Raw genomic sequence first — 16,165 nt, 5'->3', positions numbered from 1 at the left:
CTAACTGTACTATAAAGTAGAAATAAAAAAGGACTAACCTATAATAGAATAAGATGTATTTCCATATGTAAATACTCTTGATTTCTGTATAATAAAAAAGTATAATAAAAGAGCACATGCTTTCATCTCTTCATAAAATTACCTTAATGTCAGACCTACAAGTGCAAATTGACTCAGGTAGGTATGTTGAATTGGTGATTGAAATGCTACCACTAACTGAGAATGATGTTCTTTTTCTAAACTTTTGTACAACTCTCGGTAGAGTTCTGAACAAAATACAGTTTTCCCTTGATTTAAAAGTAAGTTGCATTATTCCTGGAAACACTGCTCTGTATTTAAATCTTGCAAAAAAGACTTCAATTTTATAGTGAAATGAAGCTGAGCTGTAAACTCTAGATATTTATAAATAAGTTTTTCACTTATAAAAATATGTGGAGGGATAGGATTTGGGAATGCTGGACAATTCTTTGGTGTGTAGGACTACCTGACATTTCTGAATATTTCCAAGTGCTCAGAGTACCCTCCCCCCAATTATTATGACAGCCATTTTTAAAGACCCACATATTTCTGAAGCACCTACAGGGTGATATCATCTTCATGGAGAACTACTCATCTAGAGCAATGCAGGTTGAAACCTCCGTTTCCCTTCCTTCTTACCCCAATTCCCTTTTGAACTAAGATTTCTGTCCTGAACCCCCAGCCCCCGGCCTTACTCTTATCAGTGTCCAGTGGCCTAGGGATGCAGGGCTGACCCAGTTCCTGCATTCTTAGCTGTTCCTTCCTGAATAGATTACTCATCCAGACTATCATCACTCTCCCTTCCCTTGCTCGAGGGCTGCTTTATGGGTCATGGGAGGTCCTGCTTGTCCACCTTGGGAACTGGAGCCTCCATGTCGGTGTCCCACCCCTATCACCGAGTATGCACCATGGCTGTGCTCCCTGGCCAGATTTCCAACTGCCAACACCTGTGATGGTCTGCTTTTTCCAGCAGTGGCAGCCCACTTCACCCTCACGGAGGCCAGAAGGGCTGGAATGAACACTTTCAACCAATGGCTGATGGGAATGGATAGATAAAGATCTCAGATTCTTCACCCCTAGGACAGGATAAGTCTAAGATGTATCCTCTACACTGGTTCTGAGCGGGCTTAAACCCCAAGTGCCCACCATGGGAACCTGCTTGAAAACATACCCTTTATTGGCCTTCTTCCTTCTCGGATTAGCTTCCTGGGATCACTGCCTCAATAAATTACTTATACTCACATATTCAATAACGGTCCAAAGGTTCTGGGGGAACCCAAACTAAGACAGGAACTCTGGGAGAGCAGTGCTTCCAGGACTCCTGTTTGCACATGGACTCCTAGGTCTCCTGGGGAAAAACAGTGACTGAGACTTGAACCTGATGGCTGAGCCCAGATTCCTGGCACTTGAATCCTCGAGTAAACTGGGTCTCACAGGCTACCCTCCAGCAGCATGCTCAGGTCCTCAAGGAACTCATCCTAAAGTAGGAGACCAATGGCTCCTGACTTGGAATGTTTGTATTTTGTGGGTTGATGGGGGGGAATTGTGTTCTGCACTTGATACTGGATGCTACCATTTCCCTGTCTTCCAACCGGGCCCTGGATAACATGACCCACGCTGATCAAGAATAGATATGAAAATCAGAAAGGGCATTAACCCTTGGTAAACTTTACAAAAAGCTGTTTTCAGTAGATTGCCAGACCCTCTGAGGTCTGACTGAGGGGGTTTTCACTGGCTGGAGAGACTCCCCCTTCAAGGACCCTCTTTACAGGGAAAACAGAAAAACAAGCGTACAAGTGAGAAACAGCTCTAAACGAATGACAGAAATGGCTGCAGAGGTTCAGGTCACCATTCTCTTTTTTGGTGGCAGTAGTGCCAGTTGACAAACAAGTCCACAAAGAGGTGGAGTGGAGAACGACGGTGGTGCCCATGGCTGGACAGCTTCAGTGGTACCTGAGGACACCCTTGACCACCCAGCCCCAGTGGGGAAGGGAGGGGTCTGGGCAGGCTCTGGAGTCCCAGTGGCTTTTCCGAGTGGGGACTTGAGTCAGAGGCTTGCGTTACTGATAACGGTGCTCCTTTCCATCAGCAGGGCAGGGGGTCTCCGATGGAGCAAGGGGCACATTCTGCTTCGGTCAGCGCATTCCAAAGCAGTGCTGTAACTTCAAACTAGACAGGGGCTTTCTTTTCCTCTTTACAGTGTATTGGCGAAGTATCAAATGTTTTATAGGGCAAATGCTGCCATCTGCCCAGCTGTGCTCAGCAGGGACTGCCAGCGAGGATGTTTCAGTGGGAACTCACACTAGGGTAACTTCAGATTTAAAAGCCTGCCTCTGAATGCATCTCTTCATGCCTCTTAAATGTTGCAAATCAAAGAGGCACATGGCGGGGCTTGGTGATTGGCAAACTTCCTGTCATAGGGATAAGAATATAGCCCTTTGTGTGGCCAGAATAGCTAGGGCTGAAGAGGAGAGAGGAAAACAGGCTGCTTACCCAGGAGGTCAGAAGCCCCAGGGGACAAGCAAAGATGACATCCCAGCTGAGGTCAGGCAGGGTATCAATGACACCTTGCCAACAACCAGCCATATCCGGCATCCCCTTCCTTTCAGGCATCAGTGCTATTGTTCCTGCTCAGGACTCTTCTTCCTCCTTTCCCTCCCTTTCACATTTATTCATTCACTGAGCGCCCATCCACATGTGCCAGACCCAGAGGTTTCTTATCTGTTTAAGAGGCTTCAGGTCCCTGATCTGCACTAGCCCCTTCCTCTGTTCTGTGTTCACCTGAAGGTATGTTTTTGTAAATTGCATAAGGATTTTAACAGCATTCTTCTAAGACCCCTGTCTCTTTCCACTCTAATTTCCCTTTCGCCTCATTTGCCTTCACATACGGTGGCAATGAGGTGGCCACAGGCCTTTTGGGAAGTCAGGTTGAAGTTTGGGTTTAGTGGGTTATGTTTATGTGATCCACAGCCACTCCGCACGGGTGTTCAGTTGTTGTTAGCCGTCCACAGTGCAGGGATGGCTTCCAGGAATATTGCCACTGCCCATGGTACCGACTCCCCCAACATTGTCACCAAAGGTGAGGGGCCTCTAAAACAGAGACACTGGCAACAACGTGGTATGTGAGTGCTGTCAATTTAGAGAGTGTGCAGGTTAGGACTGCACAAGGCAATGCAAGATGCCCTGAATTCTTATACACCTAATATAGGAAACAAGATAGCGGTTTCTAAAAACAGTCTGAAAATTCTACAAAACATGACAAATAAGGAGTTTCAAAGCTAGAATGAACTCTTCTGAATTCTGGAAAATAAAAACCCAATTTTGATCAATCATGCTAGAAGAAAGGCTAGATTATCTTTCTGTTCTCTGAAAGGAAAATCATTTTACAAAAATGTTATCAGATGAAGAGATGATCAAAGGGAAAATCCAGGAAATACAGGGAGAGAGGTAATAATGTGATTTTCCTGGATTATGAAATTTAAAAAAGTTAATCTGTGATTTGTTCCCTTGTTTTAAATAAATATTCACTTGCTCACTTTTCATTATCAATTTTGTGTTCTTCTTCTTAAAGGGGCCTCAAAATTATATGAGCTCCAGGGTACAGAAGACCCAGAACTGCTCAGCCTCAGTAATAACCACTGGGAGTAAAATAGCCAAGACCTGGCCCTTGATTTCGAGGGTCTCCCAGACCATGGACCAGCCTCATACACAAACCAACAATTACACAGTGTCACCAGGAAGTTCAGGGTCTTTACCTCACGTCCAACCCGCAATTCAGTCTGTTTGTTTTTCTATTCAGGTATGAATTTTTAGGAGCTCACAGAACTTACTCTCAAAGTGCTTCCCTCCCTCCCTTCCCCCCTCACCCCCGAGGCATTCTCAGCCCCCTCCTCCCCCCACCCAAGCCTCAGAACTCATTCCACTTACTGTGTAAAGCACTTCTGTCCTCTTTTCACTGCAGTAGGCTATCTTGCGTGTGTCATCTGGGTTTCCCTTTTCATGCCTGCAGAGAGGTCTTGAAATTATTTTTCCAAACACACACAGGTCTCTCCAGAAGGGGACTTAGGCCACCTGCTTTAAAAACACAATGTATTTCTTCCTCACTTGGTCTATCCCTGATTTTTTTCTCTTCCGTTGTCTGACCATCCCAGAGAGCAGTATTCCTCCTGTACAGCTTTGACTAAATGATTAGGAAATCAAGAGCATCTAGAAAGACTCAGGGGAAACAGAACTCCGTGGGCACTGAAGAAAGTGGCCCAAGCTGTGCTGGGCTGGGTCCTGTTAGTGCACAGCAACAGGTGAAGAGCAGGGCCATCCCTGTCCAGACCGGGGGCTCTGCAAGCACCAAGGCTTTGTCTTTTTTTCTGTGTCCATAATTCAGGGGGCGGGGGGCGGGGGTTCAATAAACACGGATATTTGATGAAGGGAGGAGAGAGGGACTGAGGGACATACTGGCATTGAATGCTTTGTCTTAAAAAAGTAATCCTTTCTGTGTCTTCATTTCAAAGAAGTCTTCCCCTTTTCTATGTACAGATTATTTCTCCTTCCCTCAGGCTCCAAGGAACACGTGTTAGCCTACCTGCTCAAGGCCAATCCCTCCACCTGTGCCCTTGACCTCAGACTCTCCTGTGTCCTCCAGACATAGCTCCAATAATCACCTTCTTGCTCCCAGCTTCAGCCTCTCTCTACAACTCTCTGCCGCCTCTCTTTGCTCAGCCGATAATCACAATTCTCCCATCCGTAAGCACGTACACACACCCCCTGCCCTCTCCCTTCTGGACTATATCCCCCCTCTAACTGCCTAACGAACTGCCACCTACAAGTTCTCCATTATGCTGCACTTGCTGTCTCTACTGCCTTATTTGGCATTTATCCATTAACTGAAACTTATCTAATGAAGGTCACTGATGACCAATTTCCACATCCATTAAGCACTTTCTCTACTCACCTTACCAAACTCCCAACAGCGCAGAGCACTGATGGTCATCACCCCATCCCTGAAACTCTTTCCTCGATTGGCTTCCACTAAACTGCTTTGCTGTTTGTTCTTGTGCCTCCCAGGTCTACCTCCTTCACACTGGCAGCAAGGTGATCTCTGTGGATGAGGCTCTGGTTTCCCACATCCTCTTTCTCCCCTTCAGGAGCAATGAAGTCACCCCATTGTGGGCAGACTCTCCCTATTGTAATGGTCAGGCCAGGGTGCTGCGGCTTAGGGGGCCACTGACCACTCAACAGTGGACCCAAAAAGGAGCGAGGGGGAGTGATGGGGTTGAGGTGGGGATCTGAGCCATGTTAAAGCAGCAGGAGGAACCAGGGCTGAGAAACCTGGAGAAGGAAAGACCTCATGGAGACTGGAGAGGAGGTAGCAAATGTGTGCTAAGCAGCTCCAAGATACTAAATGGATCATTGAGTGGAATATTTGAGGAGGCAGGTTTTGCCTTATTGTAAGAGAACTTCAGGAAGGTCACAGCCATGTAGCAGTGGAAAGGGTAGCCTCATCACACCAGGGCCTCTGCTAAGCTACGTGGCATCGTCATGTGAATTAGAAAAAGGTGCTTCTTTCTGTAGGTGGTTGAAGCCTGACACAAAGGCACTCAGCACCCACTCACTACTTTGGGCAGGTGCCCTTGTGCAGAGCGTAACTCATACCATCTTATGTACCAACTCCGTGGAAGGCAGGGAGCTTTTTGTCACTGGGAGCATTCAGCCAATGACTGGATGATCTGTTTTAGCTCTGTAGGGGATATTTCTTACAATCTTGCTTACAATGATCTAACCTTGGCTATGAAGATGTGCTAGAGATAGAGGGAGAGGAAGTTGAAAGGAAGAAACAATGGAGTGGGAGGGGGAGAGATGGAGAGAGAGGAAGATGGAGAGGAAGAGAGAGCAGAGAAAGAGATTTATCATTTTTTAAAATATTTATTTATTCATTTTTATTTATTTATTTAGTCTGCGTTGGGTCTTCATTGCTGTGCGTGGGCTTTCTCTAGCTGTGACCAGTGGGAGCTACTCTTCGTTGTGGTGCAAGGTCTCAGTGCAGTGGCTTCTCTTGCTGTGGAGCATGGGCTCTAGGCTCATGGGCTTCAATAGTTGTGGTGTGTGGCCTCAGTAGTTGTGGTGCGGAGGCTCATTAGTTGTGGCTCGCGGGCTCTAGAGTGCAGGCTCAGTAGTCATGGCGCACAGGTTTTGTTGCTCCATGGCATGTGGAATCTTCCCTGAGCAGGGATGGAACCAGTGTCCCCTGCATTGGCAGGTGGATTCTTAACCACTGCCACCAGGGAAGTCCTGATTGATCATTTTAATCTTATAGTACCCAAATATGCCCAAATTCAGCTGCATCTTCCCTGTTTTATGAGCAAATAATATCTAGTTGGATCTGCCATGAGATGTTAATTCCTATCCCATTATTTTCCTGTCCTACCTGCTTGCTATTTGAGTCCCAATTTTGTTCCAGGTGGTACCATGGGATGAACAATAATTGGTGTATACCAGTGGTTCTCAACTTGGCTACACAGTAAAATCAGCTATAGAGTTAAAAATTATATATATCTATATAAATTGTATGTAAAATTATATATATATAATATTTTATATTTATACTTTTATAAATGTTATAAATATTAACATTATATTTCATTATACGTTTATTAATATAATATTTTATATATTAATATTTATATAAAATGTACGATGTTACTATTATATTTATATATTTATTAATATTATATTTTCTATATTTACATTAAATGTTTATGTCAATATTTATGCAAATTTTAAATAAAATTATATACATTTGTAATATATTATGTATACTTTAATTTACATATATATGCATAATATATAATCAGAATCTTTGAGACTCAAGCCCAGGCATCTACAGTTTAAAAACTCCCCCAGGTGATTCCAGTCAGGACTGAGACCCACCGGTTCTCAGACGCTAACATCCTTTTCCCATTTGTGAGCTATTCCGCTCTAGCCTCCCCTACAGCTTCAGGAGGGCATATGACCTAGCAAACAGAGGTCTGTTGGGATGCTTCTGGAAAAGCTTTTAATTTCCTGTAAAAAGGGAGAGGCATGACGTTCTGGTTCGTGGGTCCTGCCCTTTCTCCTTTTGCCTGGTGTGACTGTGGACAACCAATTTGAAGACAATCAGCAAGAAGATGGAAAACATTTCAAATAGCAACAAAGGGATCAACAAAAATACGCTAAAGACAGTGAAAGGGGAAGATAGGCCTGAGGTTTCAGACCAGGTGAGTGTCTGCAGCATCCCTCTCTGGACCACCTCCAGACTGCTTATTTGAAATTCTTAAATATCTTTATTTTGTAAGCCAATGATAATTGAGTTTTCTGTTACTTGCAAGTAAAAGCAATTTACCTGAGTGTTTGGTATTTTCTTAGGATGAAGGCTATTATGATTGGAAAAAAAAGAAGTAAAATTCATACTAATGTTCAGAGTTCAGAAAGTGTTCCTAGAATGACAATGCACAATGGGTTTGAGATCAGTTCTTTTTACTGATTGCAGCTTGCTAGGGCTGTGATAACAAAGTACCACAGACTGAGGGGCTTGAACAACAGAGATTTATTTTCTCATAGTTCTGGAGGCTAGAAATCCAGGATCAAGGTGTTGGCAGGATTGGTTTCTTCTGAGGCTCTCTCTTTAGCTTGTGGATGACAATCCTTCCTCTGTGTCTTCACATGGTCTTTCCTCTGTGTGTGTCTGTGTCCTAAAATCCTCTTCTTGTAAGGACACTATTGGACTAGGGCTTACCCCCAAAACCTCATTTAACCTTAATTACCTCTTTAAAGACCCTATCTCCAAATACAGTCACATTTTGAGGTACTGGGGGTTAAGATGTCAACATATGAGTCTTAGGGGACAAAATTCAGCCCATAATACTGTTAACTAAAATTTGGCCAGGAATATGGTGTTCATAATCGGCTTAGATCAGTGGTTTTCAATCTTGTCTATAATCACCTAGAGAAATTTTTTAAATATGGATGCCTAAGCCTTGCTCCCAAAGGTGCTGATTTCAATAGTTTGGATGGGACTGCATATATAATTTTAGGTACTGTCAACCATTATTTCTCTAAGTGAGAGTTGGGTAAACCAACTTTATTTATTTTTAAAAATCTCCAGAACTTTGAGGGAGAGGTGAGAAGCCAATCTTGCTCTGATGGGTAGATGCTGAGGGACGAACAATATAAAAAGGGGGTCTTCAGGGTAGGGGTCAGGCTGCATATTGTGTTCAGAAAATGGGAAGAGACCTAACTCATCTCCACGCCTCCTTCTTAGAAGAACAAGGGGAAATGAAAATGTCCACATTTGTTTGAGAAAGAGTATCCAAAATGGAATACCCAGTGTGCACAGGGTGGGAAGGCAGTCACTTGGTGCCAATATGGCCTTATATTTTTGTCCATACTCTCAATTAATAGGCCTGGTTTATTTTCAGGGACTGGTATTAGAATTACGTTTTGTTGAAACTTGCAGGTGCCTAGGAAGGGGCTGCTTATCACCTAGTGTGCTAGGAGACCACCTCCAACAGATACTGCAGAGAAGTTATTCGTTTCCTGAGAGCATGACTTAAAAAGTCCTCCAAGGGAACTGTGTCATGATTTTTAAATTTGTAATTTCTGTTACAAAATTAATTCTGGATTAGTTTAAGAAATGTACAGTTAGCCTGTTTAACTTTTAATCCACCTGCAATTTTTTTTTTTCCCTGAACCTGGGGCCCTGGAAATGAAAGTGCCCAGTCCTAACCACTGGACTGTCAGGGAATTCTCAATCCACCTGCAGTTTGACCATATCAAGTACTGGATTAGTTTCCTACTGCTGCTATACCAAACTGCCACAATTTAGGGGCTTAAAACAACATAAATTATTATTTTACAGTTCTGGAGGTTGTAAGTCTAAAACGAGTCTTATAAATGAGTCTGATAAAATCAAGGTGTTGACAGGGCTCGTTCCTCTGGTTCCAGCTCCTAAAGGCTGTTCTCATTTCGAGCTCATGGCCCCACATCACCTTTTCTCCCTCTGCTTCCATTATCACACTGCCTTCTTTCTGACTCTGACTCCTCCTGGTTCCCTTGTGATTACATAAGGCCCACTTGGATAACGCAGGATGCTCTCCCCATCTCAATATCATTAACTTAATCACATTTACAAAGTCCTTTGCCATAGGAAGTAACATGCATAGCTTCTAAGGATTCATATGTAGACATCTTTGGGGGCCCATTGTTCAGCTTACCATGAGTACCCAGTGTTCCAGGAACTTAAAGCTTGATAGCTGTGGACAAAAACAACTTATATCTACATCAGAATCTCCTCCTTCCCCCAACAACTACTTAGCCCCAACATCAAAGAGGACCCTTCCTTGTTCAGAAAGTCTTCTCAAAGATGGGTATGGCTTACTGTTGATGAAATGCTCCTAGCCATTAGGGGACCCTCACGCAGGTACCCAGGTCCTCATCTTTTCTGCACTGGAGACAGTACAGTTGAGTCTCAGAAGACCACCCCCCACCCCCAGGTTGGAAGTAATGCCCAATTCCAGCAGATCCAGTTTGTAACTAGGGCTCAGAACCTTTACAGTATATCCTCCCATTCCTACTTCTTGCTTTTCAAGAGCAAGCTGGCCTGTTCCATGGCCATTTTCTCTAAGGCTGTTATATGAGAAATTAGAAGTGATTCCTCATTGGCTTATAAGTTTCTAAAACTCAGTCAGAGGAATGGAAATCTAATTATTATTGGCTGAACCGGCATATCTTACATAGGGAGACAAGATTAATAAAATATTCTTTGGGGAATGTATTATTACAGTGGCATAATACATATCAAAACACATTTTTCCCAGGGCTACAATTCATACTGTTCTATATAAGAAAATTCTACCACAGAGTGATTCCTGCTTTATCTTTTCATTTCAAACTCCATCAGAAATATTGTCTTATTTCTCATAAACCTTCCATACCATGCTCTGTGATAAATAAGCCCACAGTCTAGCATTGAGGTTTAGAAATAGTTCTACTTTAAAATGCACTGAATCATTCTGAGAATCTGCTTAAGTGATAGAAATGTACTTTCAGAAACACAGATTTATATTCAGATGCAAGATTGTAATAACACACATGACATTCTATGAATATAAGTTACTGTTGTCTTCACGATTATCTGGTTGTATTGTATCTTAAACTAATTGGCATGTTTGCTACTGATAACATTACACTAATAAATAATGAAAGGCAGCATTTTATAGGAGAAAGAAGGCTGCCTTTGGAATAGGGCAGACTGAGGTTTACATTCCTGCTGTGCCAGGTAATACCTGTGTGAGTGTGGGCAAGTCTTCACTCTGAGTTTGTTTCCTCATTTGTTAAATAAGGATTCAAATATTTACCTTGTAGAGTTATGTGAGGTATATAATTATAATTGTACCTTGCACAATGCCTGTATATAATGAACCATCACTGAATGGTTACTGGCTATTCTTATTGTCATTAGGCTTATAACTAATGAAGACACTGACTTTGTTGTCACTAAATCAATTCCTTTATAGAGACTGAAAATGAATAAAAGGTAATAGAGGTCTTTAAAAATGTCTCTGACCTTCTGACCATTAGGCCAGGGAGTCTAAGTTACCATCCTCACTTTATAAATGGAAAATAGACTATATAAAAGAAAAAAATGCTCTAACTTATTCCCTCCAAGTATTCACCAAATGAGGTAGGATCTCTGGGAAAGATTAAGAGCTTACATTTTTTATTGGACTTACTTCCCATAAAATTTCATAGAGGATAAAAGGAGGGGAAGTGCAGAAGTGGTACTATTTCTGTTTTATCTGCTAACTGCAGTTATAAATCTTCCTGAGATATCATTAATTATAGTGGTGTGATTCACAATGCTGCTATTCTGGCATGCTAGAATTTTCACCCACAATTCTATGCTTGGGGCTTAGAAACTAGCAACTGAATTTTTGTATGAGGCTGAAACTTAAAGACTACGACAGAGGCAACACCTTCAAACTAGTCACTATAGACTGAACGTTTGTGTCCTCTCCCCAATACACACACTCTACCAATATGATGGTATCTGTGGTTGGGGTCTCTGAGAGGTAACTAGGTCATGAGAATGGAGCTCTCATTAATGTGAGTAGTGCTCTTACAAAAGAGACCCCAGAAAGCTCCCCCACCCTCTCTGCTATGTGAGGATACAACAAGAAAACGGCCAGCCCAGAAGAGGGCTTTCACCAGAACCCAACTGTGCTGGCACAGTGATCTTGACTTCTGGCCTCGAGAACTGCAAGAAATAAATTTCTGTGGTTTGTAAGCCACACAAATTATGGTGTTCTGTTCTAACAGCCTGAACTAAGACAGGAGCTGGGCAGAGAGAGCCCAGAAAACTATGAAGGGTTTCCCCAAAAATTCAAGGCTGAGGGATGAGATTTACATACACAGGTGAGACCACCTGAGGCTTGCCACTTAGCAGCTGCTACAGGGTTGGGAGCAGAAGAGAGAGACTTGAGATCAAGCAGTGCTGCGGAACACTGGAGTTTGGAACCTTCCATTGTGGAGAGATCTTTTCTTAACACTTTGTTAATACTCCTGGAATCCAGCTGATATACCAGAAAGGCTGCATTTTAGAAGAAAGGACCATGTCCTATAGTAAGGCCCACACTAGACCTGCCTTAACAAAGTCTATAACCAAGCCTGGCAAAATCCATAGGAGAGACAGGGTTGGAGGTTGAGTCCTACCAAGTTAGAGGGGCTATAGAAACATCTTGGGCTTTCCATATATCTGTGGTAACAAAGTATATTGCCAAGTCTGTACCAGTTTAAAGCAATCAGCCAGTAATTAAACTGCCTGCTAAAACAAGAGTCAACACTCTTCAGAGAAAAGATAACACCCAGAATCCAGGGTCTTACGTGTTATTCCAAATATTCAGTATTCAATTTAAAAAAATTACTAGGCATACAAAGAAACAGGAAAATGTGATTCACAGTATTGAAAACATGCAGCTAATAGAAATAGAACTCGACATGGTATGGATGTCAGATGTCAGATATAGCATACTAAGACTTTAAAGAGGCTATTGTAAATATGTTCAAAGAATTAAAGGAAAATATGTTCAGAGAGTAAAGGAAAATATGGTTCTAATGAGCAGAAAAATGGATCTCAGCAGACATGTGGAAACTAAAAAAAAAAAAGGGCTAAATGGGAATTTTAGAACTGAGCAATACATTAAGTGAAGTGAAAATTTTACTGGATGGGGTTAACATCAGGTTAGGGATGGCAGAAGAAAGAGTCAGTTACCTTGAAGACAGATCAATAGAAATTGTACAATCTGAAGGATCTGAAAAAAAATTGAAGAAAAATCAAAAGAACATCAGAGATCTGTGGACAATAGTGAGCAGTCTAATAGATGCTCTTATTTTATAATCCAGATTCCCAAACCAGGACAAAATAACAAAGAAAGGAAAATTATAGGTCCAATTTTCTTATGAACATATATGGAAAAACCTAAATAAAATATTAGCTAACAGAAAACAAAAGAATATTCACAAAATAAAGTATAAGACAACAAGAAAGATACAATATCAGAAAAAAATCCATCAATGTAATTTACTTCACACATAGGCTAAAGTTGAAAGCTCACATGATTATCTTAATAATCAGTATAGAAAGAGCATTTGACGCTGTTCAACACCTATTTACTTTCGTATGAATTAACATAGAAATAAGTATATACAAAAAGATAGACAAAATAGTATAATGAACTCCAACCTACCTGCCATCAACAACTACATGGCTGATTTGTTTTATCCATACCCTCACCCACTGTCCATCACTAATAACTCCCATCTCCACCAGAGCTTATTTATTTATTTATTTATTTTTGGCTGTATCATGTCTTAGTTGTGGCACGTGGGATCTTTCCTTGTGGCATGCGGGCTTCTCTCTAGTTGTGGTGTGCGGGTTTTCTCTTCTCTAGTTGTGGCGTCTGGGCTTAGTTGCCCAGCTGCATGTGGGATCCTAGTTCCCCGACCAGAGATGGAACCAGCATCCCCTACATTGGAAGGCAGATTCTTTACCACTGTAACAGCAGGGAAGTCCCCACTGGTGGTTTTTGAAGCAAATCCCAGACATCATATTTCATCTATAAATACTTCAGTGTGTATGATTTTTTAAAGATACAGGCTCTTTTTTTTTTTGAAGAACCAGACCCCGGCACCAATATCATTCCTAAAAAATTATCAAAAATTCTTTAAGATCATATGTCCAGTCAGCATTCAAATTTCCCATCTTGTCTCACAAATACATTATGTTAGGTTATGTCTCTTTTAATACACAGGGTCCACAGGGTCTCCCTTTTTGTTTTTATTTTTGTTTTTCCTTTGCAATTTTTTGAAAAAAATCATAGTCTTCATTTTGCTGCTTATATACCTATGGCTTTGTTTAACAAGTTAGTTACTTTAAATATTGTGTTTCCTGTACATTGGCGATATATTTGGATGCTTTGTCAGATTCATGTTTGATTTTCTGGCATGAAAGGTGGCGTTTTATTGCATTACCCCAGAAGGGACATAATGTCTGATTATCCCTCTTTTTGTGACGTTAAGATTGATCCGTGTGTTTGAGTGTTGTCAGACGGACCTACCCATGATAAAAATACTTACCAGCTTTTCACTAATGGTTTTAGTATCCATGAATATTATAATTCTTTATCCTTTCTGTTCATTTATCACTGGGAGTTTTTTGTAAAGAAAACTCGTAAATTCTTTGGTCACCCTTAGGTATAGTTCAAACAAGAAATTCAGTAGGAATGCTTGATTCTTTCTTTCTCTTTATCAGATTTCAGAATGAGTTTGCTGTTAAATCACCCTAAGCTGACTCATGCTTTTTTTCCTTCAAGTAACTTTACCAACTCAGGGATTTTTGACACAGCTGATGTGTTTTGGTGCAATACAATTATCATTACTTTTGGTGCTTGGTATGCAGAATAATGATCCCCCAAAGATGGCCATATCCTAACCCCTGGATCCGTGAGTATGTTATCTTAAACGGCAAAGGGAGAACTATGCTTACATACAGAATTAGAATTGTTAATCACATGACCTTGAAAAAAGGTGATTATCTGGGTGGGCTCAATGTAATCACGATAGTCCTTAAAAGTAGAAGGTGGGAGGTAGAAGAGTAGGTCAGATTGATGCAAGATGAGAAGGACTTGACTCTTCTTTGCTGGCTTTGAAGATGGAGGAAGGGGACCATGAGCCAAGGAGTGCTGGTGGCATCGGGAAGCTGAAAAGGAGACAGATTCTCCCTTATAGCCTCAGAAAGGAATCCAGCTGATCCTTTGATTTTAGCCCAGCAAGACCTATGTCAGACTTCTGACCTACAGAACAGTAAGATAATAAATTTGGGTTGTTTTCAGCCTCCAAGTTTGTAGTAATTTGTTATGACAGCAATAGAAACCCACAATACTTATCATCTCTGTAAGAAAAAAATCAGTATAACAATGGAACAAACAGAGAAACTCTTCAAATTAATAAGAGCTCAACAGATTTCACAGATAAATGTATAAAAATAAAATTTCTCTACAGTTGCAATAACTAGCAGATATAATGAAAAATAAGAAACTGTTTTCAATAGTAGAAAGAAAAAACTATAATTAAACACCTAGGAATTAATTAGGACCTTTATGCAGAAAACTTCAAAACTCTAGTAAAGAACATAGAAGGTTAACTAAGAGATAGAGAAACATTTTGTGTTCTTGAATGGGATGATGCAATATTACAAAGATGTCAGTTCCCCGAATTAGTCTATAAATTTAATGTATCACAATAAAAATTCCAGTTGGACTGTTTGAGAAACTTGATAAACTTACTCTAAAATAAAAAGAAGCAATAAAGGATCACAAATAGCTAAATTAATGGAGAGAGAGAGAGAGAAAGAGAGAGATAAACTTGCCAAACAGGATATTAAGAAGTCTAGTAATGATGCAGTGTGATACTGTTGCAAGAAAGACAAATAGGACATGGGGACAGAATAGGAAGCTTTAAGACAGAATTTTAGGTAGTTATTATGTGATACATGTGGTGCCACAAATCAATGAGAGGAAGTATAGAGTGTTTAGTAGGTATTGTTGGGAAACCTTGCTTACTCTCTAGAGGGAAAAACAAAACAAAGCAAAACCTGGGTCCTGGATCCCTATCTAACATCATGTACAAAAATTGAGACTTGATGGATTAAACATTGAAATGTGAAAAGTAAAGCTATGAAGTTGATAGAAGAAAATATAGGACATATTTCTGTCACCTAAGAATAGCAAAGACTTCTTAAAATATCAGAAACACGAACACAAAATATAAGGCAAAAATGATTGACTGATTTACACCAAAGTTAGGTATTTCTATTAACTGAAGTATACCCTGGATAAAATTTATAAACAGATGAAAAAGGGAGAAGATATTTGCATGTCTAAAACTGACAAGAGATACACAATTAGAGTACAGCAAAGTTCTTGTAAGAAAGACAAAAACTCCAATAGAGAAATGGGCAAAGAAGCTGAGCAGACAATTTATAGTAAAGAAAGCAGAAAATCTTATAAACATATAAAGATATGCTCAGACTCATCAGTAGTCTGAGAAATTCAACAGTGAGGTGGTACTTTACATCTGCTATACTAGGGGAAACAAGAAAGCTTGATAATGCCAAGGTTGGGAAGGATGTGGGGGCATAGTAACACTCAGGCATTGGTTGTGGGAGTGTAGACTGGTGTGGCATTCAGGACAGCAACTTAGAATTATTTGGTCAAACTAAGAATACTCATAACCCATGACAATTTATCTTCTGTTCATGACACATTATATGGAAAATTTAAAAACCAAGCACAAACTGGGAAGATATATGCAGCATGTAATAGACAAAGAATTAGTATCTAGAATATATGAAGAACTAATATAAATCAAGAGAGAGAGAGGGAGAGAGGTGGAGAGAATCCAGTAGAAAAATGGGCAAGAAAACTACTAAGCAGTTCACAAAGAGAAAAGTGAAAGACTCAAAACCATGAAAAGGTGCTCAACCTCAAAAGTAATGATATGCAAAATAAATCCACAATGAGATACCTAGACTACACAAGTCCAAATATGCAAAAATTAA

The sequence above is a fragment of the Hippopotamus amphibius genome, chromosome 1 (assembly GCF_030028045.1).
Source record: "Hippopotamus amphibius kiboko isolate mHipAmp2 chromosome 1, mHipAmp2.hap2, whole genome shotgun sequence".
NCBI lineage: Eukaryota > Metazoa > Chordata > Mammalia > Artiodactyla > Hippopotamidae > Hippopotamus > Hippopotamus amphibius.
This window is presented reverse-complemented; position numbering follows the sequence as displayed.